At 42.3% G+C, this 25,987-nt stretch overlaps 1 protein-coding gene across 2 annotated transcripts in view; it reads right to left on the bottom strand.

The window, feature by feature from the left end:
• Positions 1–15,792, bottom strand: part of LIFR (LIF receptor subunit alpha) — a 125,053-nt gene extending 109,261 nt beyond the window's left edge. Inside the window, exons 1-2 of one of the 2 annotated variants that reach the window (XM_055554996.1) lie at positions 15,585–15,792; positions 13,036–13,171 (exon numbers count right to left, since the gene is read on the bottom strand). The gene's annotated coding sequence lies outside the window, so the exon portion shown is untranslated. The remainder of the gene's footprint in view (positions 1–13,035; positions 13,172–15,584) is intronic. The other variant, XM_055554992.1, reaches the window with a different exon arrangement.
• Between the last annotated feature and the right edge of the window lie 10,195 nt (positions 15,793–25,987).

The following is a 25,987-nucleotide window of genomic DNA, read 5'->3' as shown; positions in this document are numbered from 1 at the left end:
TTCACTTTCTGCCATAAGGGTGGTGTCATCTGCATATCGGACGTTATTGATATTTCTCCCGGCAATCTTGATTCCAACATGCTTCATCCAGCCCAGTGTTTCTCATGATGTACTCTGCATATAAGTTAAATATGCAGGGTGACAATATACAGCCTTGACATACTCCTTTTCTTATTTGGAAGCAGTCTGTTGTTCCATGTCCAGTTCTAGCTGTTGCTTCCTGACCTGCATACAGGTTTCTCAAGAGACAGGTCAGGTGGTCTGGTATTCCCATCTCTTTCAGAATTTTCCACAATTTATTGTGATTCACACAGTCAAAGGCTTTGGCATAGTCAGTAAAGCAGAAATAGATGTTTTTCTGGAACTCTCTTGCTTTTTCCATGATCCAGCGGATGTTGGCAATTCGATCTCTGGTTCTTCTGCCTTTTCTAAAACCAGCTTGAACATCTGAATGTTCATGGTTCACGTATTGCTGAAGCCTGGTTTGGAGAATTTTGAGCATCATTTTACTAGCGTGTTAGATGAGTGCAATTGTGCAGTAGTTTGAACATTCTTTGGCATTGCCTTTCTTTGGGATTGGAATGAAAACTGACCATTTCCAGTCCTGTGCCACTGCTGAGTTTTCCAAATTTGCTAACATATTGAGTGTAGCACTTTCACAGCATCATCTTTTAGGATTTGAAAAAGCTCAACTGGAATTCCATCACCTCCACTAGCTTTGTTCATAGTGATACTTCCTAAGGCCCACTTCACATTCCTAAGGACTCCACTCCAATTCCTAAGGACTTCACATTCCTTAGATGTCTGGCTCTAGGTGAGTGATCACACCATTGTGATTATCTGGGTCGTGAAGATCTTTTTTGTATAGTTCTTCTGTGTATTCTTGCCACCTCTTGTTAATATGTTCTGCTTCTGTTAGGTCCATACCATTTCTGTCCTTTATCGAGCCCATCTTTGCATGAAATGTTCCCTTGGTATCTCTAATTTTCTTGAAGAGATCTCTGGTCTTTCCCATTCTATTATTTTCCTCTATTTCTTTGCATTGATCGCTGAGGAAGGCTTTCTTATTTCTCCTTGCTATTCTTTGGAACGCCACATTCAAATGGCTGTATCTTTCCTTTTCTCCTTTGCTTTTCGCTTCTCTTCTTTTCACAGCTATTTGTAAGGCCTCCTCAGACAGCCATTTTGCTTTTTTGCATTTCTTTTTCTTGGGGATGGTCTTGCTCCCTGTCTCCTGTACAATGTCACAAACCTCTGTCCACAGTTCATTGGGTGCTCTGTCTATCAGATCTAGTCCCTTAAATCTATTTCTCACTTCCACTGTATAATCAGAAGGGATTTGATTTAGGTCATACCTGAATGGTCTAGTGGTTTTCCCCAGTTTCTTCAATTTAAGTCTGAATTTGGCAATAAGGAATTCATCATCTGAGCCACAGTCAGCTCCCGGTCTTGTTTTTGCTAACTGTATAGAGCTTCTCCATCTTTGGCTGCAAAGAATATAATCAATCTGATTTTGGTGTTGACTATCTGGTGATGTCCATGTGTAGAGTCTTCTCTTGTGTTGTTGGAAGAGGGTGTTTGCTATGACCAGTGTGTTCTCTTGGCAAAACTCTATTAGCCTTTGCCTTGCTTCTGTACTCCAAGGCCAAATTTGCCTGTTATTCCAGGGGTTTCTTGACTTTTACTTTGGTATTCCAGTCCCCAAAATGAAAAGGACATCTTTTTTGGGGTGTTAGTTCTAAAAGGTCTTGTAGGTCTTCATAGAACCGTTTAACTTCAGCTTCTTCAGTGTTATTGGTCGGGGCATAGACTTGGATTACTGTGATATTGAATGGTTTGCCTTGGAAACAAACAGAGATCATTCTGTTGTTTTTGAGAATCTCTGTGGTAACAAGTGGCCTAAAATATTAATGGCTTACAACATCAAAGGTTGACTTTTTTATGCATTTACATATCCATCACAGAACACTCCAGAACTCACGGCTATTGGAACCATCTTTCTCTGGGACATAGCTGGTCCTCTAATGGAGGGTAAAAGGGAATAGGGGGACCTCAGGCTGGCTTTTAAAGTCTCTGCTCAGAAGTGATACATGTTACTTGCAGCCATATTCCATTGACCAAAGCAGGTCACAGCACTGTTTTTGTGTTCAGTGGAGTAGGGAAGGATAATCCTATAGAAAAGGATACTAAAGGGAAGAGCAGCAAACATTTTGAATGGAAATGTAATCTACTGCATAGGAAATTCAATCAAGAAGGTTACGTGCTCTCGAAAAACATGGGGGAGCCTATGGTCAGCTAAGTTTGGGGACTGCTGCTTACTCTAGCCACTTCTGGAGCTGCACAATGTAACCCAGCATATTAAAGGCTCTCAGAAGTCCTGCAATAGAAAACAACTAATATTATTAACCCCTAGTTTCCAAGCTTTGTTTCCATGGTGTTTTCAAACATCATATCAACACATGTCAACAATTTGACATTGGAAAAAGACATCATTTGTGCTGTAGACAAAATAATATTTTCTTCTTCTATGACTGCAAAGCAGGCATGTGGGATGTTCCTAGTAGAATATTGCATAATAAATTTTGTGTAGCTTCAAGCTATTCATGTGTTTAAAAAAAAATTCTGATATTCTACTAAGTCATCAGAAAAGCCTGGGGAACTCTATGCAAATATCTGTCTTGTTATTCTAACCAGTTAAAGTCTGTTGAAATTTAGTAGCATTATTAGAGAGCACTTAAGAAGTAAATCTAATAAACCTGGTTCTTCCAGGTATGATGAGAGTATTCCAGAAAAGATTTTACTTTAAAATCTTCCTCATTACCATGTTTGGGATTAGGCAATTCCTGTAAATTGAAGCAATGCACTTTTTTTCCCCATTTATGGGAACTTGTCATTTTACAAGTTGATCAGCAGTTCTGTAGTTACAAATAAACATGAAAGTACTCAAATCTATCAGCATCATGATGGGGAGGTCATTTCCTACTTTTTCTCTACCTCCACCCAACACATCCTTGTATCCCTGCTGGGATGCTGGTGATGTACAGTGTTTTTGCTGCTGTGTAAGTGGAGGGTGTTGTTTCTCAAGTTACTATGTGGCTAGAGCATTCCACAAACAGAGGTGGTTGTGGTCATTGCCCAGTTTTTCCCCGGTTAAGTCACTGGTGGTGAACACCATTTTTGAAAACCCATGCTCTGTTCTCTGATGCTGTCCTCTGCTCTATCACTGCCTCTTAGTCTTTCCCTGGCTCCTCTTCCTGATCTATTCATCACATAATGGAGTTCTGATTAGTCCCTTGACATTTTCTCAACTCACTCTGCATATGCCTGCCAATGTAAATGAGTCCACTTTCTAGGCTTGGGCCCCACCTGGATCTATCTCCAGCTTGCTCCTGAGGTTTAGTGTGTGTGTGTATGTGTGTGTGTTAGTTGCTCAGTCATGTCTGATTCTTTGCAATCCCATGGACTATACCCACCAGGCTCCTCTGTCCATGGAATTTCTCCAAGCAAGAATACTGGAGTGGGTTGCTATTTCCTCCTCTAGAGGATCTTCCTGACCCAGGGATTGAACCTGGGTCTCCTGCATTGGCAGGCAGGTTCTTTGCCATCTGAACCACTGGAGATACCTCCCTCCCTGAGCTTTGGTATCATATTCTAATTGCCAAGAGATGGTCTCCACTTGGTGCTGGATATCTGACTCAAAGTGAATGTATCCCAAACAAAACTCTTCATTTTCCTCCCAAACTTGTTGTAATATTCCGTTTCCCATTCATTGTTTTACCACTTATTTAGTCTCCTGATTAAGACTGGGACATTATCTCTGACCCCTCCATTTCTTCTACCCAAGACTCCAACTCATGCCATATTCAATGCAATAACAGGAATATGAGACTTGAGACTTCCTCTCTATCTCTATGTACTGTCTTGATTCAGATGCCGATCCCATCTGCTTGGATACTGAGAGTGTGGTATCGTGGTGAAAAGTATGGGTTCTGGCATCCAGACAGCTTGGGATGGAATTCTGACTCTAACCACTTCTTATAGACTGATGAAGCCAAGTTATTTAACTTCCCTGGGCCTGAGTTTCCTCTTCTACAAAGAAGGATCATTACGTCATGCTGTGCTCAGCCGCTCAGTCATGTCTGACTCTTTGTGACCTCATGGACTGTACCTCGCTAGGCTCCTCTGTCCATGGAATTTTCTAGGCAAGAATACTAGATCAGTTGCCATTTCCTACTCCAGGGGATCTTCCCTACTCAGAGATCAAACCTGCATCTCCTGCACTGGCAGGCAGATTCTTTACCACTGTGCTATTGGGAAGCATAAGGAGCCTTCTAGTCACTAAATCGGGCTGTTGTGAGCATTACTTTGGTAAATATATATGAAATGTCTAGCACATTATAAATGCACATTGGGTGTTAGTTACTAGTATCATAACAACATCTTGGCTCATTTCACTGGTACTAGTGTTTTTCTGTTCTCATTAGAATCACCTTCCTAAGAGATAAATCTTATGTCGCTCCTTACCTTCTACTGACTTTCTACCATTTAAAGGATAAAGTTAACTTTCCTAGCAGGACATGTAAGACCCTTCAAAAATCTCTTCCTAACTGGCCTTTCGGGTTTATATCTGGCCACATGAGGCTTTAAATACTGGGTCAGTGCTAAACTTTTCACCATTTCCCAAATACTCTGTATCCACTGATACTTCTGCACCTTTGCATGAACTACTTCCATGCTTGTCAGCTTTCCTAAGTTGTGCTGCTTTAACGACCATCCCCAGGTGTCAGTGGTTTTCAACAACATAAGTTTACTTCTTACTTAAATTATAGGCTGTCTGCAGGGCAGCTTCAACTCTACTCCAGAAGTCTCCTTTACTCCGAGATCTACACTGAATAAGCAGTCCCTTTCTGCAAATGGCTCTTCATGTGGCAGAGGGGAAAGAGTGACCTTGGAATGTTATGATAGATCTTAAAGGTTTTGTTCAGAAATGGCACAAAACACTTCTATGCAGATTTGCTTGGCCAAGGAAAGCAAATTGGCTAAGCCTGACCTTAATTAGTGTGGGGAGATACAACCTCTCCTGTCCCTACATATCTCTCCCTATATTAGGAAGAAGAAACTAAGGGTTAGAAGCAATAATATAGTCTCCCATCATTCCCTATATTTGAAACACCCTCACATGTCCCTGCTTTCCCCATGTTTCAAAATCTCCTAAGCCTTGTTATCACTTCCCTTATGGAATTTTTCTGTTTGCCCCAGACTGTTAGCTCATTTCTCATCATTCTCTCAGGACTTCAGCCCCATTTTTAATAAAGTGCTTGTCAAGCTGTTATTAAAAGTATGCGTTTACATCCCCTTTTCTCTCATGGGCAAAGGCTACAAGTTCTCGATTTCTCTATCCCTGGCTCTAAGCATCCTAGGGCTCAGAACATGTCAACAGAATGAATGAATGAGACAGTTTATTGCTTGGCCATTTATAGGCAAGGTTGGTTAAGCTTTTCTGTTAATACTCAGTGGGAGGTGGCCAAGTAACTAAGTAACTCCTTTATGCAGGCAGAAAGGAGACTTAAAGACCAGTGAAAAACACATGTGCTTTTTTCTCTCCATGCCCACCAAATATTATGCCATTTTCTTATTTTGCCCTTAGTCCATGGCTGTGTACCAAGACAAAATGCTTTGGAAATATACTATCTGTGCATGTAGCCTTGGGAATTTATATACATGCCATATTCAAACAAAAGCAGATTGTGTCTATATAGTTTGTTAAAACTTTGTTTCAAATCCAGTTATCTACTGAAAAGACTGTACCAGTAAAATTGTCTTGATGAACTATCAATAAGTCTTATCTTCAGCAGCTTTTTGGGAAGATACTAAATCAAACTGACAAAGTATTCAGTTTTACCTCCTAAGTATTGCAGACTCATTCTCTGTCATCTCTCTCCTCTGGCACTGTCTTAGTTCAGGTTCTTATCACTCCTTGCACACGTGCGTGCTAAGTTGCTTCAGTCATGTCTGACTCTTTGCAACCCTATGGACTATAGCCCATCAGGCTCCTCTGTCTATGGGATTCTCCAAGCAAGAATACTGGAGTGGGTTGCCATTTCCCCTTCCAGGGAATCTTCCCAGCTCAGGGATTGAACTGGCATCTCGTATGTCTCCTGCATCGACAGGCAGGTTCTTTACCACTGAGCCACCTGGGAAGCCCTCGTCACTCCTTACCTGCAGTTTTACTACAAACTCCTCCTTGGTTTCTCTCTGCCCAGAATACCCTCCTCTAATCAAGCATGACTTAACTGATGAAGGATGCATTTTCGTTAGGCATCACCTTCCTTCTACACTCTCTCCAATGCCCTCTCAGTTCAGTTCAGTTCAGTCGCTCAGTTGTGTCCGACTCTTTGTGATCCCATGAACGGCAGCATGCCAGGCCTCCCTGTCCATCACCAACTCCCGGAGTTTACCCAAACTCATGTCCATTGAGTTGGTGTTGCCATCCAACCATCTCATCCTCTGCCGTCCCTTTCTCCTCCTGCCCTCAATCTTTCCCAGCATCAGGGTCTTTTCAAATGAGTCAGGCCTTTGCATCAGGTGGCCAAAGTATTGGAGTTTCAGCTTCAACATCAGCCCTCTGTTTACATGTGCTCCAATAGGGTTAAGTCTTCTCCCTGTGTATCTTTTTATCATCATGTTTCATCACATCACATTGTACTTGTTTGTTTATATGTCTGTTTCCTCTTAATGGAATAAGAGTTTTCTGAGAGTAAGTATTGTGGTATAAGATTCATCTCTTAATCAGAGCAAAGTGCCTTTGAACACACATAATGTGCTCAATTAATGTTTGGTACATTGAGGTCCTGTTGAACTGAAGGCAAAAATTACAGCTTACACATTTTGTGCTAAATAATACAGTACAATTGAAAGGAGATTTTGATCTGGGCTTTTAATGTGTGATTTTCCTGATTCATGAAGAATGCAGTGCTTATGTTTTGATTTAATTTATATGAATTTTAACTTTTATATATAAGCTCTCTGCAAAACTTTTTGGAAATGAACTAATTCTCATGTGAATTTTAGTAGACTAAGAAAAAAGTCTATAAAAATTACCCTTCATAAAACCTTGTATGGCTAAAGAAAATTTAGAAGATACAATGCCTCTTTATTATCCTTGCCACTGAAAACAAAAATGAAATTTTTACTGAGATATAAAAATTAAAGACAGAAAGAGAATTTAAGTTATGTGTGCCTTAGAAAAACAGTATGACATGCTAATTTGGCCAAATCTCTTGAAAGAAAAGAAGCCAAGTGCAAATTACATTTATCTAATTTAGCTCAAGAATGAAATTTTCAGTTTTGGTAACTCTAACACATGTTATGTAAGAGATCATGAGTACAAGAGGGAGAGGAAAAAGGGCGAAAGAAGTTGTAATTAAAGTAAATCTTCCCAGAACCCTGGATTGCACCAGGAACGTGGCCAGAATAAGCAAGGCTACTGACTTCTGCCAGGGTCATGTTTAGAGGTTACTTTATCATAGCCCTTGCTCGAAAAACATAATTTGAGCAAAGAAGGGTTCCCAATGTTCAGTGATCTCCATGTGCTTCCCATTAGGGTCGGAAGAAGAAATGCTGTGGTGTCTTCCACAAACGGAATGGAATGGGAGTTTTCAGATCTCTTTCCGACTTGGCAAGAGATGCCAGTCTGGACATCAGGAAGGCCCGGCTATTTCTAGAGTTCAGGGGCACACAGCCATAGCGACACCTAGGAAACACTGCAAATAGTTACTTACTTACTCCTTTTCCAGACAGGAAAGCATCTAGTTCAACTCAGAATTGCTATCTACCTTAATCTAAACAACATTATGATTTTTGAAGTCTAAGTTAAGAGCAAAATATTATTAGTGATTTCCTTTGCTAGCTAAGCTCAGATTTGGAAGCCCCCTGAAATGGCCTGTCAAATCTTCACTCCCTCACCCACTCCCTACCAAGAAAGAAGGACAGATCACATAGACCAACTAAAACCTTTTCCTACCTCCCATCAGCAACCAGGATAGTGTGAAGGCCAAACCAAGGGAAGCATCATGGTCAGCTGCTTATCCAATATCCACTTCCCCTTTTTTCCTCACTTAACACTTGTCCAGTTAAATATTCTCTTTTCCAGCCAATAAAACACAAGGAGATGTATGCCTGGGAGTTCTGATAAAGCCTTTGCCTTCCTGTTAGAAGGAGACAGAGATAACATTCTCTTCCTGCTTTCATAGCACGTGTGATGTCAACTACAGCAAACATCTTAGAACATCTTGAAACATGAGGCTCTAAGGATAACAGAGCAGAAAGATAGAATGACCTGGGTCCCTCATGGCATCATGAACTATAAACAACTCCAGCAATCACTTAACTCTGGATTTTTGTAATGAGTGAATCCCCTATTCATTGAAGCTACTATGGCTTGGGTTTTCTGTTATTTGCAGTCTAAGATATCCCTAACTTTATATACCAAGTTTATTAACAGAAGCTCAATTAAGGATTCTCAGAGGAAAGCCAGTCTCAGGCTATTAGCAGTAGAGAGAGAACAGTTTAGAAGAGGTAGAAGCTAGTCAGATTTTTCTCCCCATTTCCAAATGTCCCTTCATTTCCCCTGCAACATCCTCATGAAATTTTGGACCAGTCATCTTGCTCGTGCTTAGTTGCTCAGTGGTGTCTAACTCTTTGCAACGCTATGGACTAAGGCCCATCAGGCTCCTCTGTCCATGGGTTTTTCCAGGAAATAATTCTGGAGTAGGTTGCCCTTTCCTCCTCCAGGAAATCTCCCTGACCCAGGGAGGGAACCCACATCTCCTGCATCTCCTGCATGGGCAGATGGATTCTTTACTACTGAGCCACCTAGGAAGCCCCAGACCAGTCATAGAAGATGGAATTAAAAGTTCCCATTTTAAAATATCAGTCCTGATATATGATGTACCAATATTATGACTTCATTGCTTTGAATCATAAAGTTTCTTCCAGTACTAAGAATCATTAGCATCTATCCTGCCCTTTTAGATTTCAGCAGAGTTTGTAACTTAAGAGGCTTAGTTTATTGAAAATAATAGAAGTCTTATACTTATTTATAATTTTAAATAAAAGAAGATAATTCCAGTGGGGGGTACAGTTTTAACCTTTTATTACTCAAGTTTAAGATTCAGGTATAAGACTTTCATGTGGATTCTGTAATTATTTTTTGCAAATTATGTTTTTATATGATGTTCATTGCCATCATTTTCCAAGTGCTAACATGTAGGTTTCTATAGGCATAGATCATATTCTGTATTTTTTTTTATAAAAAAAAAAAACAACTGGTAACATCTGGTTGATGGACTGGGTTATGGATGTGTGCACCTGGAGTACAGCCAGGCCCATGCAAACATACAATTACACTCGATCCATCACATCAAAGTCATTTTCTATCCTGGCTCCAATTTTGGTTTGGCACATTGTTTCATCTTGTTCTGCTCCAAAACTCTGCAATAGTATTGAAAAGAATGGATAGAAATGGGCAACGTGCTAATCTTTTAGCTCTCCCAATTGGAGAGGTGCCCACCAAAAAATTTAGAAATGAAACAAATTCATCACTTAAACATTTCTATTAATGATAATACAATTGGCTGAGATATTTACCAGGTGCTGAGAGAGGTTCTGAACTCTGTGCAGACATCTGGCCCTCACATGTCTGGGAGGAGATCTCAGTCTTCCGATACAAAGTCCTTCACGCATCCAGTCAGTGCGTGTTACAAGCAGCCACTGGGCTGGACTCTGGGACTGCAGTAGAGAAAAAGGCAAGCCTGCCACTCCCCACTCCATGCTGGGCACCACTTTCCGTATATACACAGATGTCTCATGCAGTCTAATGGAGGGCTGGGGGAAGAGATATCCCAGTGCAACAAGAGGGAAGAAAGAGGGAAACTAGGAGCGCAATGTCAAGCCCTAACTTAGAGGGGGGACAGGAGGTAAAATCTTACTGAGAAAATGATGTTTAAACCTAGACATTCAGGGTTACTCACTTAATGGGAGAAGAGGTACTGGCACTGGGGATGAACTACTTCCAGGCAGATGAGACAAGACATGGTTGGATAACACGGGGTCAAGAAAGGGCCAGAGAGCACTTCTGGGGGACTGAAAAGGGGCACTGCTGGAGGAGCTAAGAGAACCAGGGATAGATGTGAGAGGGACACTCCTCTGTGGGAGCACGCTTGGGACTTTGTCCTAAAGGCAGGGGAAGCCATCTGGAGCGGTAGTTGTCACAGTTCTGTGTGAGTGTGAACGTGTGTGTGTGGAGGGGTAGTAAAGACCGTGCGGTGAATAGGGAGAAGAATAAGCAGATTTAAATGCAGATTCAGAGAAATTCCCACCTTTGTCCAAAGTCACTCCAAAGCTAGAATCTGATCTCAGTGTGCTTGATTCCCACCCTTTGCTCTTTACCCGTCATTCTCTACCATCTTCTAACTTTACCAGCTCTCTGCTAGGCAGGGTGTGTGCATGCTCAGTTGCTCAGTCTTGTTCAACCCTTTGTGACCCCATGGACTGTAGCCTGCCAGGCTCTACTGTCCATGGGATTCTCCAGGCAAGAATACTGAAGTGGGTAGCCATTCCCTTTGCCAGGGGATCGTCCCCACTCAGGGATGGAACCCTTGTATTGTAGGCAGATTCTTTACCATTTGAGCCACTAGGGAAGCCAAAGCATGATATTGAGACTCTCCAATTAGTCCCCTTGGCTTTAAGTATTTTTAACCAAACTTATTGTTATAAAAGCCCCATAAAAGTCATTATTTCATAGAAAAAAAAATGGATTTTCAATTCTTGCTAAATCTCAAAGTACATTTTTAACTTTCCATTTTTTTTTTCTTTTAGGTTAGAAGTTGTATCCACTTAGAATTGTTAGTAGGACATATGATTTTGCTCAGACAAATAAGGAATAAAATATAAAATTCAGAGGTAATATTTGCTTAGGTCTTTGAGTACCTTTTTAAAAAGGCCTTAGATCCCTGAGGATTAATCAAGCACCTCTCAGATTTTGTCTTTCAAAGCTCAAGAAAGGAATGGCTTCTAATAGGATAAAAGGTATATTAAGACCTGAACTGGGGAACTTGCCTGAATGTTTTTCTTTAGAACTAGGTTTGCTTTGGCAAACTTTATAAAATGCTCCAAGCTTTTCACTTTGTTTTCCAGATCATTTACCCAGTCTAAACCATCTGTCTATAGGTTAGCAATGTTTTCATATACTCTATCTATCAGAATTAAATGGATCAGATTATGCACATATTTCTTAGTATTAATTTAAACTGAGGAGATCTATGATACTACTGTCATTTATCACAATTATATTCTTTAGAATACTGCCTTCTTAAAGTGTCGAGCTAACCCCTCCCCCATTTTTTTACAAGTAGCTATGGATCTTGCTAGATCATGTTTAAACCTGAACTAGTAATGCATAGTGTTATACTTCAAAGAACCACAGACCTTAAAGTGCATGCTCCTTAATCATAAAAAAGAATAAAAAAGAATGGATCAAAATGATTTTGCTTATTAAAAATAATTAGATTTTTAATAACAGTCAGTTCTCAAATAAGTGAAATTGAATCCCACTTTGTATGGGAAAAAGCTTGTTCTTGAAATGCTATAAAATTCAAAACTGGTGTCATTAAATCTAGTACATTAGGGGAGAGGGTAAGGATAAGATTTGATTGCCTTGTTTGATTAAAGAACACTATGTAGAAAATATCGGAATGAAATTACAGCATGAGTCAAATTTTACTTACGAATTGCAAAAGAGGTCAGAAGGCAAAAAGAAAGCGTGTGTGCATGTGTGCGTGTGTTGTGTCCTTCCCCGCCCCTCCTTTGTCCTCAGGCAGGATGTAGCCCCACCATTTGAAAACGGGGTCCCTAGGGAAAGGAAAAAGCCCTTAGCTAAATCTTCCAGATCAACGTGGAAACTCAGAGTGACTACGGTGGGGGTGGTAAAATTTGTTCTTTTCACAATTTAGAAACTCTCTTCTCTTAATTAGAACTAGGTCTTTTGCATGTTTTTTTCTCATTTAATTTTCAAAAGCCCAGAGGTGGATCACATATTGATTAGTACCATCTGATATTATTCTGAGACATATTCCATCCAGTAACTTCCCTTCTGGATGATTAAGTGACTTTACTAAGTGACTTAGTAAAGGCAAGATCTAGAATTAGTTTCAAGTATTGTTTCTTATTTTCCCTTTCTGTCCTAAATACAAAGATACAGATTTTTATCGCTTACTTTCTGGCAATAAATTATTTCCATGAGAGAACAGATTGCTAAAAAGGATCCTTTAACTCTGATGGTAGAGACAGATCCTGTAGGGGAGGCTGATTTGCAAACTGGGGACTTTCTGGGACGATTGGTCAAATAGAGATGAAAGGAGGGTATTGGAGGTGAGAGAGGAATGATGTAATATAGGGAGGTGAATTATTTTGTAACTTTTCCTTGGACCCTAAAGACCCATGTACCATTGTGAACAGCATTTTGGTGTTTCTTTGACATGATGTCTCCACCCTTGTGCCGGGCATAGCATACAAAAGGAAAGCAGCCATCCTATTATAGTAATACACATAACTGGGGACCATATAACTGCTACTTCAAAGGGGAAAAACACTTTCAATAATGATAGCAAATAGAAAGAAGAAATGTCATTTATGAAGTACTTATTACACATCAACTATCATCATCGTTAAAAATTATTAACATTTATTGGGTTTTATGTACCAGACACTGTTCTAAGATCTTTGCATATATCATCTCACTTAATTCCCATAATTACTCAATCAAGTAGATACCATCACTATCTTCCCTTAGAGAAGAAGAAACAAAGACACAGGCAGAAAAGCTACTTGTCCAAGAACCCAGGAGCCAAGCCCAGGGATCTGACTGCAGGGACGCTAGATGATTTACATGTTTCATTCAAAAGATTTGTGTTGACTCCATCTCCCATGCCAGACTCTGAGCAAAGCTGACACAATCCCTCCTCTCTTGGAACTTACATTTTAGCAGGGAGAGACAGTAGGCAAGTGATGATATCAACAAATGGGTCACTGCCGTGGCGCTGAAGCCTCTGAAGGGTTTATACAGGGCTATGCCCTGGTCTCCTGTAGTCATCACGACACTGCTATTCCTATTCTTCACCGCAGAAGCAAGGTTTAGGGAGAGAAAGAAAACATACTTGAGTACTTGGCTGAGGACACTTGACTCAAACTCTCCCAAGTTAGGAATCAATTATTTTACTCAGGGGTATGTCACATTTAGTGGCCATTAGCAAATCATTTAACTTGGAATCCTAAATGGTAATTACATGCACATTAAGAGTTCCAGAACATGAGTTTTACTTTAGCACAACTCACCCTATTTTTAAATGCAGAGACTTCCTACTGCTTATATAACAGAGACCAGGCATTTAACTGACTACTCACATGGGCATACAGGGAAGGCAGACTCAGCCAGGGAGGCCGCGCTTATACTGCAACTTTTCATCTGTTTTGTGGAATGTAGGCTTTGGATGAAAGACTGTGTTTATCTCTGTCCAAAGCACTGGAAATAAAAGGTCTGTGCAGATGTTTTAAGGACACCATATAGACTATTCACAAACTTTTGTGGTCAGTTGAGCCACTAGAGTCAGGACCAATGACTCACTCTGAACTGGGTTCCGTTGGTTCTTAAAATATTATTTCAGTCTTGTCCTTAGCAAAGTTAACGTGTTCATCATTGACACTGCTAGTTGGGGAAGCGGGTGGTGGGGGTGAGAGTGTGTGAAATATTCCATGTGATCACAGCCTGTTTCCAGTGCCCTAGTCATTCCCAGGCTACTATTGACCCAAGGAACATCTTAATGTGGGAGGCAGGTCAAACCAGAGCCTCTGGTCCAGACCCTTCATTCTATGAAGGAGAAAGCTGAGCCTCCAGTATAACCAAGGTCATGGGCCTGCTGGTGGCACAGAAAGCCGGCCTCCTGAGAACCCCCAGCCACAACTCCTGACTCAGACCGTGCTGACTCCGAGACGAAACTCTTAATTCCCTTTATTTTCTTTGATGTTATTGTTTCTTCTCTTCTTCCCCTTTCAACCCTTCAAAGTTGTGACACAATCTTCTAAAATGGCATGTATTAGCCCACTTTCAATGGCTTATAGTGACTGCCAAATAAAGCATGAGTTATGTAATTCTACCCTGTCTTCTAGGGGTATGGAGTCTTGAACAGAAAACATTTAACAGAGAGAGGCATAAAAAGGCATAGACAAGGAATATGGGAGAGCCTCATACATTAAGTACATTTTATAAGACATCTTAATGTTCTGGGTAAGAAAAGAATATATTTGATGCTGATAAATGTGGCCGATGTGAGAGATGTGTATTTTAGTGATAAACAGGGTCAGGCAGAATTCAATTACTTTTCTAATTTGTCAGGGAGGATTCAAGAGGACAGGGAGGATTCAAGTATGAAGAAGGGGAGATTCTTAATGCTATCAGGATGGGTGATCTGGCTAATGCAAAAACTTCAATCTGTGCTGTGCAGTACAGTAGCTATTGGCCACATGGGCTATGTAAGTTGAAATTATTAGCATTAAATAGAATGAAAAAATTGCATTAGCCACATTCCAAGTGCTCAATAAGTAACATAAAACTAGTGGCTGCTGTACTGGGTGGCAGAGATGTAGAGCATTTTCATCTCTGCCGAAAGGTCTCTGGGACAATACTGACACAGAAGATGCATCGTAGAAGGGGAGGGGTGGCTGAATGGAGCAAGGGCACCATAAAGTAACTAAAAAAAGTGGTACTAGATAAGAAGAAATGAGGGAAATGGTATACACTGAAGGGATCCAGAGAAAGAACTTAAACTAGATTTCCTCTTTGATTCAAGGCGTTGACTACTTTTTTTTTAAATGGTATGTCTCTGGGCAGAAGCAACCTTGTGGTTTTAGCTGGTAGATATTCCTCTGTACAAAGAAAAGTATACCTTCAACCAAACTATGGAACAGTAAAAAGATCAATGGTTTCTAGGGCCTGGGGAAGGGAAGCAAGGGAGGGAGTTATGGGAAGTGAAACACAGGGGGTTTTTAGAGAGTGAAACTCTTCTGTGTGATACAAACGTGGTGACTACAAGACATTGTATACTTGCCAAAACCTGTACAACTCCAAAGAGGGAAACCTAATGTAAACTATGGACTTCAGTTCATAATAATGGATTAATATTGGGTTATTCATCATAACAAATGTACCTCAACTAGTGCAAGATGTTAATAATAGAGGAAATGGGAGGTGGGGTGGGAGGCGGTGGGTGGGACCGTGCTGGAACGCTCTGTACTTTCTGTTCAGTTTTTCTGTAAACCTAAAACTGTCCTAAGAAATAAAACTTATGAGTTAACTATTTCTCATAAAATGTTTTCAAGCCCTCTCAAAGTCTTCGTTATCATATAAACACTGAGATGACAATAAAACACATCAACCTAGTCTCAGCTGATAATCTCATGTAATTATATGTGCATAGAGAGAGAGAGAGGTAGATACATACTTGTCATGTAGAGAAAACAAAAGAGGGTACCTTCTTGCAGCTGTCCACAGCACAGTGTCAGGCACTCATCTTGGTGAGCACGAGCTGGATTTCAGTCCATACTTGCTGCCTTCTTCGGGTGTCTTTGTGCAGTGCACGAACTGCACAACTGTATGCAGCGGCTCTAGGGGACCCCAGCCATTGCTATTATGGGGTTCCAAACAGTGACTGGGGACAAAGGAGGACCCTATGTCTAGGGTGCCAAACTGAAGGAACAGTCTGTCAAGAAGAGATCGTAGTAAACCACATAAGAAAAAAAAAAGAACCTGACATTCAGAAGCAGCAGAAAAGTTAAGTGGTAAAACGTCAAAAAGAATGAGAGAAACAAAACCAGGAAGACAGGAGCCCAACCACAGCAATACTGTACCTGGAAGCCTAGATATAGCAGCAGCCACAGCTCCCTCTCGGAGCTGGAATTCAGAGCCGATAGTGGTCTTGGCGAGTGCAGTTCTGCACAGTGAAAGGCAGGGTATCCGGTGGGAGAGACAACTTTGAGAGAGGGTTAGGATTTGAGGATGGTCACTCCAGGAGGCTATATATACTACTCATATGGCATAAGCTGAGGGGTGGAGGAAAAGAGGAGAAAACAATGCATCCCAACAATGCCTGGAATGCATCAGTTGTGCAAACCAAAACTCCTGGGAAAACCAAGCTGTGTCTTGGATTGTGGTTCAAGGAACTAGTAATGGGATACAAAGCTTTTCCTTCCAGGCTAGTGGCGTGAGCCCAGGGCAGGATAGGAGTTAGCAAAGTGCTTTAGATGGCAGAGTGAAAGGAAATGATGGGGCCAGCCTGACCTTCTAGTATTTTGAGTAATCCTGAAAAGAACCACCTGCCACATAGGTAACCCTAGCAGCCAGCTTCATGGAATGACTGGGAAGGGAAGCTGAATTGTGATACCCACTTCATTCTCAGGACCCAGGGGAGTCTCTCCGGAACAAAACTGGAGCACTGTAGAAAATTTCTACTGCCCCTGGGAAGAGAGATCAGAGCTTCCCTAAGCCTGGGCCTTGGATTCTGCATTCAAATCACCCTGCGATACTTATTAACAAGGCAGGCTTCCCAGGGCCCAATCTGGACCAAGTGAAGCTGTGTCTTTAAGGATGGGGCTCTGGACACCTGCATTTTCATCAGGCCCCTATGTGTTTCATAGGTACTGGGCATTTTGAGGGTTACAGATAGAGACATGTTTCTCAGCTTCATTAAAATCAGGGGAGGGCTGGGTAGTGCAGATGCTGGCTCCACCTCCAGAGGTGCCAAATTCACTGTCTGGGATGGAGCCAGAGAATCAACATTTCTAACAAGTTCCCAGGTGATGCTGCCGGCTTTCGGTCCTGCACTTTGAGAACCACTGCAACACAGAGAGCATCTCTTCACCTGGAAATTTCTTGCTGCTGCTGCTAAGTCGCTTCAGTCATGTCCGACTCTGTGCGACCCCATAGACGGTAGCCCACCAGGCTTCCCCGTCCCTGGGATTCTCCAGGCAAGAACACTGGAGTGGGTTGCCATGTCCTTCTCCAATGCATGAAAGTGAAAAGTGAAAGTGAAGTCGCTCAGTCGTGTCCGACTCTTAGCGACCCCATGGACTGTGGCCCACCAGGCTCCTCCGTCCATGGGATTTTCCAGGCAAGAGTACTGGAGTGGGGTGCCATTGCCTTCTCTGGAAATTTCTTAAAAGTTATGAAAAGTATAAAACTCCACTAATCATTCATCTGCATAGTTGAGCTAGTTCCTACCACTTCGGTATTCAGATGACTAATATCCATGACCTCTTTCTTACCTTGTTAGATAACTTGAAGCTGTAAACTGACAACATGAAAAGGGATCTCACCTGGCCAGCCCTAATCTTGTCTCTTGTCCTGCTTCCAAATATTTACATTATCACCAGCCCCGTCCTTTCCTCCTGTTTGGTGGTAACCTGCAGAAAATCACTCAGCTTTGTATTATCCTGGACTTCAGCAACTCAAACCAACCCTTTTCTTTACTTGCCATAAAGAGATAAGCTGAAAAACAAAACAAAACAAAAAATAAATTAAAAAAAAAATGCTTATGAAAAAACAAAAAAGAGAAAGCTGAAAATATTCTGAAATTCATAAAGTGTTATTTTGGGGAGTCTTCTGGGACAGGATGTCCCCATCATTAGCAAGAGGAAGCTCCGCTTCTGATAAGCACTATTTGGCCTCTCACAGATCAAAGAGAGCCATTTACTGAAGGAAGGGATGGAAGTATTTGATGGGGCCCTTCGGCAGACTCCTCGTAAACAGGATAGGCTCTATCAATGAAAGCATATACGTGGCCAGGCCACCGTCCCCAGAAACAATGGAACAGCAACAACAGTAGGTGGCAAGGAAAAGAGCCTCGGTCCTGGCAAGATTGTTCTGCCAAGAGAGTGGCCGTAAACAGGATTAGTCGTAATGAGATTATCAACTCAGGACCTGGAGGTCTGAGTTGGAGAGTTCAGTGTTGCACAAAGGAAAGACACAGAAGTAGCTTGTAGGGTGAGAGGCTGACAAAGCATGGGGCAGGGTCTTTCCCTTCCTGGAACCCGCTGGACCAGGGATGCCCGCTCTCCTGGGCTGAAAAAGTAGTGTGGTTGCAAACACTGTTTCAAAGGAGCAGAAGAACCAGGAGCTAAAGCCTTAAAGAAGTGGTTCTTAATCAGGGGGCATTAGCAGTATCTGGAGACGTTTTTGGTTGTCACAACTGGTGGGGGCAGGGTGCTGTTAGCATCTAAGGGCAGAGGCCAGGGAAAACACTCAGCATCATACAATGCACAGGACAGACTCCCACTTCCAACAAAGAATTACCCAGCTCCAAATGCTTGAGAGGGCTTTCCCGATGGCTCAGTGATAAAGAAGCCACCTGGTAAAGAACTTGCAAGAGATGCAGGTTCGATCCCTGAGTCAGGAAAATCCCCTGGAGGAGGACATGGTAACCCACTCCAGTATTCTTGCCAGGAAATTCCATGGGCAGAGGAGCCTGAGGGGCTACATCCATGGGGTGGCAAAGAGTCAGACACAAGTGAGCAACTGAGCAAGCACGCATGCGTGAAAATGCTTGAGAACACCTGTGCTGGGGTGGTTACGAGGGACTCCAGATAGGATTTTGATAAATGACAAGCTGGATACTGAGCATGAGAAGTGAGAAGAGGTGAGAGGTGGCAGGAGGGAGGAGGGGGTGGGAAGAGTAGGCAAGCATTTATTAAACCTGAAACTTGAGGTCATCACTTCCCAGGTGGAAACTGGTTCGAAACACAGAATCATTTATGTATAAAGCACAGATATGTCCATGGCACTTAAACACATGAATATTTTCTGTGATATTAAAATTTCATAGGAGGCAGCAGAGTGATTAGGGGAAAAAAAGGTCTCAAAAGGGTCCTTAGGGAGATGATAATGAAACAAAGTTTGAGAGACAGAGAGCCATTGGTCTACATTAGAATCAAGACTGAAATGCTTTCTCCAGCTGCATCCAGGAATCACGTGGTGGGATCTTACTAAGAACTGAATCGGTGGCAGTGGCTCCAGGACTGAAGATTGGTTTCTTTTTGCTTTAGAGATAAAATATAAAGAGCCTTGTGCTTGAAGGCACGCTTTCCACCTGGCCCCACCGCACCGAAACCCAACACTCTTGGTCTCAACCACAGTGAATCACTCCTCTGCTGCTCGCCCCTCCCAGGTCCTTTCCTTTCCTTCCCCCAGCATCTCTCAATGGCCAACTGCAGCTCCTCCACCAAGGACAAAGGACTGACAGCAACTCTAACTCCCTCAACCCTTGGCTGCTTGCCCCTTCTCCATGCTTCCCTAGGGAAGAACAGTAGTTTACTCCTATTGCAGCATCGTTTCCACTTTATTGTACTAATTCACTGCCTCAATGGCAGGCATTTGCACCCAACGCAATGCCTGGTCCATAATGACCCCTCAATTTTCTGTTTAGTCACTAAGTCGTGTCCAACTCTTGTGACCCCCATGGACCCTCCAAACCTGTTTAACCTATTGGTTAAAACATGAGAGAATTTGTGCTCATTACTCACTTTGAGACAGCGATGACCATCCTCATCTGACAGAGTGGCGTCTGGATTTCCCAGATAAGGAACGGGTGTGCCCCCTTTTGTGCCACTTTCTGGATCCTCAGCTTCACCTAGACCTTCTTGGCCAAGAAGGGGCTTCCCTGGTAGCTCAGCTGGTAAAGAATATGCCTGCAATGCAGGGGACCCTGGTTCTATTCCTGGGTGGGGCAGATTTCCTGGAGAAGGGATAGGCTACCCACCCCACTATTCCTGGGCTTCCCTGGTGGCTCAGATGGTGAAGAATCTGCCTGAAATGTAGTAAACCTGGGCTTTATCCCTGTGTTGGGAAGATCCCCTGGAGAAGGGAATGGCTACCCACTTTAGTATTCTTGTCTGGAGAATTCCATGGACAGAGGAGCCTGGCAGGCTACACTCAATGGGGTTGCAAAGAGCTGGACATGACTGAGCAACTTTCACTTTCACTTTTGGTCCAGAGATGCATGTCAGGCTTCTCCATAGCTGTGCTTCCAGCAAGAGTGCATCACTTAGAAATGGGTCACAGATAGAACCAAGAACAAGGACAGAAAGTGAGTCAGGGGTGGGAGTTTTACAAAGTCAAGGCCTTTTAATACTTCTTTTAGAGGAGACACAAATACATTGGCCACCTGAGACTCCAATACTTTGGCCCCCTGATGCAAAGAACTGACTCATCGGAAAAGACCCTGATGCTGGGGAAGACTGAAGGCAGAAGGAGAAGGGGATGACAGACAATGAGATGGTTGGATGGCATCACCGACTTGATGGACATGAGTTGGAGCAAGCTCGGGAGTTGGTGATGGACAGATGGGGAAGCCTGGTGTGCTGCAGTCCACAGGGTCACAAAAAGTCAGACATGACTGAGCGACTGAACTGAACTGAACTGAGAGGAGATACCAAGGGCCATGCCACTTAAGAGGTGCCTTGAAATCTTAGAGCTAAGGTAAGCATTTTTTTGTAAAGTGGCCCCTAGTTTGACTGTAAGTGTTCTGGCACCAGTACTAACAGGCTCACCAGCCCAAGTGCACAGTCCATTGGGCAGAGTAGTAATAGTGGAGATGGAAGCCTTGGGGGGCAGACAGAAATGCCATCTGGAGATTGAAGGGCAGGTTTCCAGGAGTAGCTCTGTGTTGTCATTTGTACAGAGAGGGCTGTGCCACAGGTGGTCCTTGAAACCGTGGGAGTGGGTGCGATCACAGAGGGATGAACGTGCAGAGTGACAAGGACTGAGCGGGGAAGATGGCAAACAGTTCCTCAGTGTCTTGTATTTTCAGTTAATTTTTTAAAATTTTTAATTGAAGGACAATTGTTCAAAATCCAGTAATTTGAGAGGCAAATGTCAATAGAAAGGAAAGATGTTTTAATCAGAAAAGCCATTATCTGGGGAGATTGTAGATTCATGTCCTGAGACCAACTTCAAAGACTGCTCAGCCATGACAGAGAAAAAGGGGGAATAAACCAAGAGATATCACTTTGATGACAGAGGTCCGTCTAGTCAAAGCTATGGTTTTTCCAGTAGTCACGTACAGATGTGAGAGTTGGACCATAAAGGAGGCAGAGCACTGAAGAATTGATGCTTTAGAGCTGCGATGTTGGAGAAGACTCTTGGACAGCAAGGAGATCAAACCAGTCAATCTTAAAGGAAATCAACTCTGAATATTCATTGGAAGGACTCATGCTGAAGCTCCAATACTTTGGCCTCGTGATGCAAAGAGCCATCTCATTGGAAAAGACCTGGATGCTGGGAAAGATTGAGGCCAGGAGGAGAAAGGGATGCCAGAGGATGAGATGGTTGGATGCATCATCAACTCAATGAACATGAGTTTGAGCAAACTCTGGGAGATAGTGAAGGACAGAGGAGCCTGGCGTGGGGCAGTTCACGGGTCGCAAAGAGCTGGTCATGACTGAGTGCCTGAACAACAACAGCAAAAATCACAGTCAGTCACTGAGGCAGGAGGCTGGATTCTGTATAATTCTGCATTGTACCAGGCTGGCTGACTCTTTCTTCAGATGTTATTTTATTTGCATGATCTGCCTATAGGATTGCTAAGGGGACTGTTGGGGGTGGAGAGTCATTTTTTAACTGCTTAATTCTTCATTCTTACTTCATTTTATCCAGGGAAAAAACCAACAGTTTAAGCAAGGCTTGGTGTGCATTCAGGAGAGTATAAGTCAGAAGTTAGGTTAAATTACCTAGTGATCTCATTCATATAATTAGGTTGTTTTAAGGTTAGAGGGGATAGAAATAGACAAAAAGGAAAGGGGCAGAAGAACTGCTATCAGTTCCCCACCATTAAACACCATTCCATTTCTATGGATTAGGGGCAAAGGTCCATCTTCTGTAACTTCATCTTGACACAGTGCTCTGTATTCTCAGAGTGGAAGATGATAGTATCTCTTTTCTGACAACTTTAGTTGCCCACTTACATATGCAGGCAGAGCAAGCTACACTTTTTTTGATGTCTGCAAAGATATAGATTATTATAAGCAATAATGTTAATTCCAGGGCTTCCTTGGTAGATCAGTGGTTAAGAATTCTGCCTGCCAATACAGAAGACATGGGCTCAATCCTTGGTTTGGGAAGATGCCGTGGAGAAGGGAATAGCAACCCACTCCAGTATTCTTGGCTGGGAAATCCCATGCACTGAGGAGCCTGGTGGGCTACAGTCCATGGGGTCGCAAAAGAGCTGGATATGACTTAATGACTAAAGAACAATAACAATATTAATCCCATTCTCTGAAGGCCAGCCCTTGGGATTGTACTGGCCATAGATTCAGTATTGCTCAAGATGAAGCAGCTTATGTCATAGCTACAGTCTGGTCAAGAAGTTAGCTTTTTTCCTCTCTCTGGAGGCAGTTATATATCTGTAAAACAATTCAAGAATGTACATCAGACAGAGTCTGTGACTCTATTGTTTAATCATTAATTGATCAGTTTTATACTTGCTAGGGGAGGAAAACTCCAGGGTTCTGCTTGGTTCAAATCCCCCCTTTTCTTTGATTTTCCTCAGTCCTGAGAAGGAACAGGTGCATAACCCAGAAAAGGCATAACCCAGAAAAGTTTTAGATCAACAGGTTAATCATAACTTTGCAGAAGAACCCACAGGGTCAATATTCAGTTTTACCATCAGACGCTGCTTGAGATTACTGGTAGCGTCCGAGTCTGATACGGCTCAGAAAATTCAAGTTCTCAGCAATATCAGAAAGTACTGAAATCATATCCACAATGGCCACCTAGTTTTACCTTGGATGTCTGAACCACTACCCGATTTTGACTTTCAAATGCATTTTTCTCTTTGATGACCAAAACTGATGTCACTGTTAATGGTTTCAGTGCTTCTCTAGATATGAGGAGGTGCAAGAATTTGGATTCATAACATGTCTTGGAAATACCTAACAATCTGAAGATCTATTCTGAGAGTTTTTCTCAGCACACTGATCTCCATCCTGACCTCCTTTCAGGGTGTGTTGAAGGTCAATGACTGCAGTAACTTGTGACTTAATCCTTGTAGAGGTAGGTGGCAAGTGCCAAGTTTTAGTTGGCAGGGCCCCCAAATGGTCATAAATTCAATCATGACTCGGGAGGCATTTCATAACTACTTCATACTGTGGTGTTTGGAATCTCATTCCAAGGTCAGGACTAGGACATTTTGTGTGCTTGTGCTCAGTCTCTCAGTCATGTCTGACTCTGTGCAAATACATGGACTATAATCTGCCAGGCTCCTCTGTCCATGGAATTTTCCAGGTAAGAATCCTGGACTGGGTTTCCATTTCTTACTGCAGGGGATCTTCCTGACCCAGGGATCGAACCCACATCTCTTACATCGGCAGGTAACTTCTTTAGCAGTGTGCCACCTAGAAAGCCCTAACAGTGGCCAAAAGTCTCTGGGTCACCTGTCTTACTAGTCTGTTATAGTCCAGGAAAGATATTGCCTCATGTTTCTTCTTCCCAAATCTAGAGTTACACTACTGCAATCATTGATCTCATATAGAACTACATATCTGACCAAATGCTTCAAGTCTTCTAATCATCATTATTTTTGTCAGAGGCCCAGTCACACATTTGGTGATATAAGCAGTAACAATTTTGCAAAACAGGCAATATATTAATAATATGGTTAGCAGTATTAGTAAGATCATAAGTAAGAATTTAAGTCAAGAGCTTCCATCAGGTACAGCCCAGTATAATTCCCAGGTCATCTGATTTAGTCTGTTCTGTATCCATCCTAATCTTTAAGGGAAATTATATATTGGCATTGTACATGAGGCACTCAGCCCAATTTCCCCATGTTACTAGACTGGCTATCCTTACTATGGCTTAATTATTCCCAACATGAGGGAGCCTTTAAGCTTAAACAACCATGCTGCTGCTGCTGCTAAGTTGCTTCAGTCGTGTCCGACTCTGTGCGACCCCATAGATGACAGCTCACCACTCTCCCCCGTCCCTGGGATTCTCCAGGCAAGAACACTGGAGTGGGTTGCCATTTAAACGACCATAGCCAGGTGTTAACCACATAAGCCCATCACGTAGCTGTGAGAAGACTTTGTTATGGACAAGATCAGAGAAGGTATTAATTGGTCAGGAGAGGGGATCTCACCTAGTAATAATATCAATAGTGGTCTGAGCAGAGGTATAATTTCTTTCTTCAAGAATAAATTTCCTAAGGGCCTTGGAGTAGAGAAATCCACCAAGGTGACCCAGAAGTACTGGATATAGGTAATTGACCATAAACTTGACAATTGGACTTGTTTTAACTGCATCATATTGTGAAATACATTTGGTTCATAAGCAAAATATAAGCAGTTATCAAAGTAACTGGTGCACAGGCCTGATCTGGCATTTTGGACCAACTGTCTACTTCAGATGTCACCATCTTCTCATCCTGGTCTGGTAGTTTCCCCTCAGTTTGAACGTTGTTTTAAGATGACTTCGAGGTTGGCGGTCCTCTCTATAGGCCAGTCCAGTACAGGGGCCCCCTTTAAAGGGAAATGTTAATATGAGAGTCAATTCCCTTCAGTTTTGCTGTGCATGAGCTAGTTTGTTGCTGCTTAGTATCTCAGTCGTGTCCAATTCTTTGTGACCCCATGGACTGTAGCCCGCCAGGCTCCTCTGTCCATGGGATTTCCCAGCAAGAATAATAGAATGGGTTGCCATTTCCTTCTCCAGGGGATCTTCTGGATCTAGGGATCGAACCCATGTCTCCTGCATTGGCAGGTGGTTTCTTTACCACTGAGCCACAAGGGAAGCCCATGAGCTAGTTAACAGTATTGAATAAAGGTCCTTTCATCAAGGTTGGCGTCAGTCCTTTAAATTATGTCTTTTCTCGTATGCATAGGGCTTTCCAGGTAGTGCTAGTGGTAAAGAACCCGCCTGCCAATGGAGGAGATGTAAGAGAAACAGATTCGATCCCTGGGTTGGGGGATCCCTTGGAGGAGGAAATCAAAACCCACTCCAGTATTCATGCCTGGAGAATCCCATGGACAGAGGAGGCTGGTCCACAGTGTCGCAGAAAGTCAGACATGACTGAAGCAACTTAGCAGGTACACAGTATGCATAATCTCCTGGTTGCAAGCCATGGGGCATCTGATCTCCATCCAAAGATAGATGACCAGATAAGCTTCAGAATACTTGGAGTGTTCTTTTAATAATTCAATTAAACATTGCAATAATCTAACATAATAGCAAGGAACCATCTGGGCGGTGGGTTGCTGCCCAGGTCTTAGTTGTGGTGTGTGGGGTCCTCGTTGCACCACGTGGCATCTTTCATTGTGCACAGAACCTTGGCTGCAGTTGTGGTGTGGAGGCTCAGTAGTTGTGCTGTGAGGCCCTTTAAGTCATCTGAATTTGCTTTTAATACCTTTTGTCACTTTAGTTCAAGGAATAATTATTGTCTCATGGTGACCTATGATTTTATTTGACCAAATGTTTTGAAGCTTTTGACAAACTTCCCAAATATCCAATTTATTTGAAGTTCTTTTAATCTCCCACTAACTGTGGGATGCTTTAGAGGATCCCTGAGGCATCCCAGAAAGAAATATTTAACTAAGATAACAAATGAATTATAACATTATACAAGGATATACCCAAATTTTAGAAACTTTATATCATTTCCAGAATGTTTCTATTAATAACATCCATACACCATAAGGTTTATCACTCAGGTGATAATGTATTCCATATAATTTAACATAAATAATCCTAGTTAAACTTATGTGTGTGAAAGTCTTAGTCACTCAGTTGTGTTCTACTCTTTGTGACCCCATGTACTATAGCCTGCCAGGCTCTTCTGTCCATTGAATTCTCCAGGCAAAAATACTGGAGTGAGTAGCCATTCCCTTCTCCATCTTC

Source organism: Bubalus kerabau, chromosome 18, assembly GCF_029407905.1.
Source record: "Bubalus kerabau isolate K-KA32 ecotype Philippines breed swamp buffalo chromosome 18, PCC_UOA_SB_1v2, whole genome shotgun sequence".
Classification (NCBI taxonomy): domain Eukaryota; kingdom Metazoa; phylum Chordata; class Mammalia; order Artiodactyla; family Bovidae; genus Bubalus; species Bubalus kerabau.
This window is presented reverse-complemented; position numbering and strand designations above follow the sequence as displayed.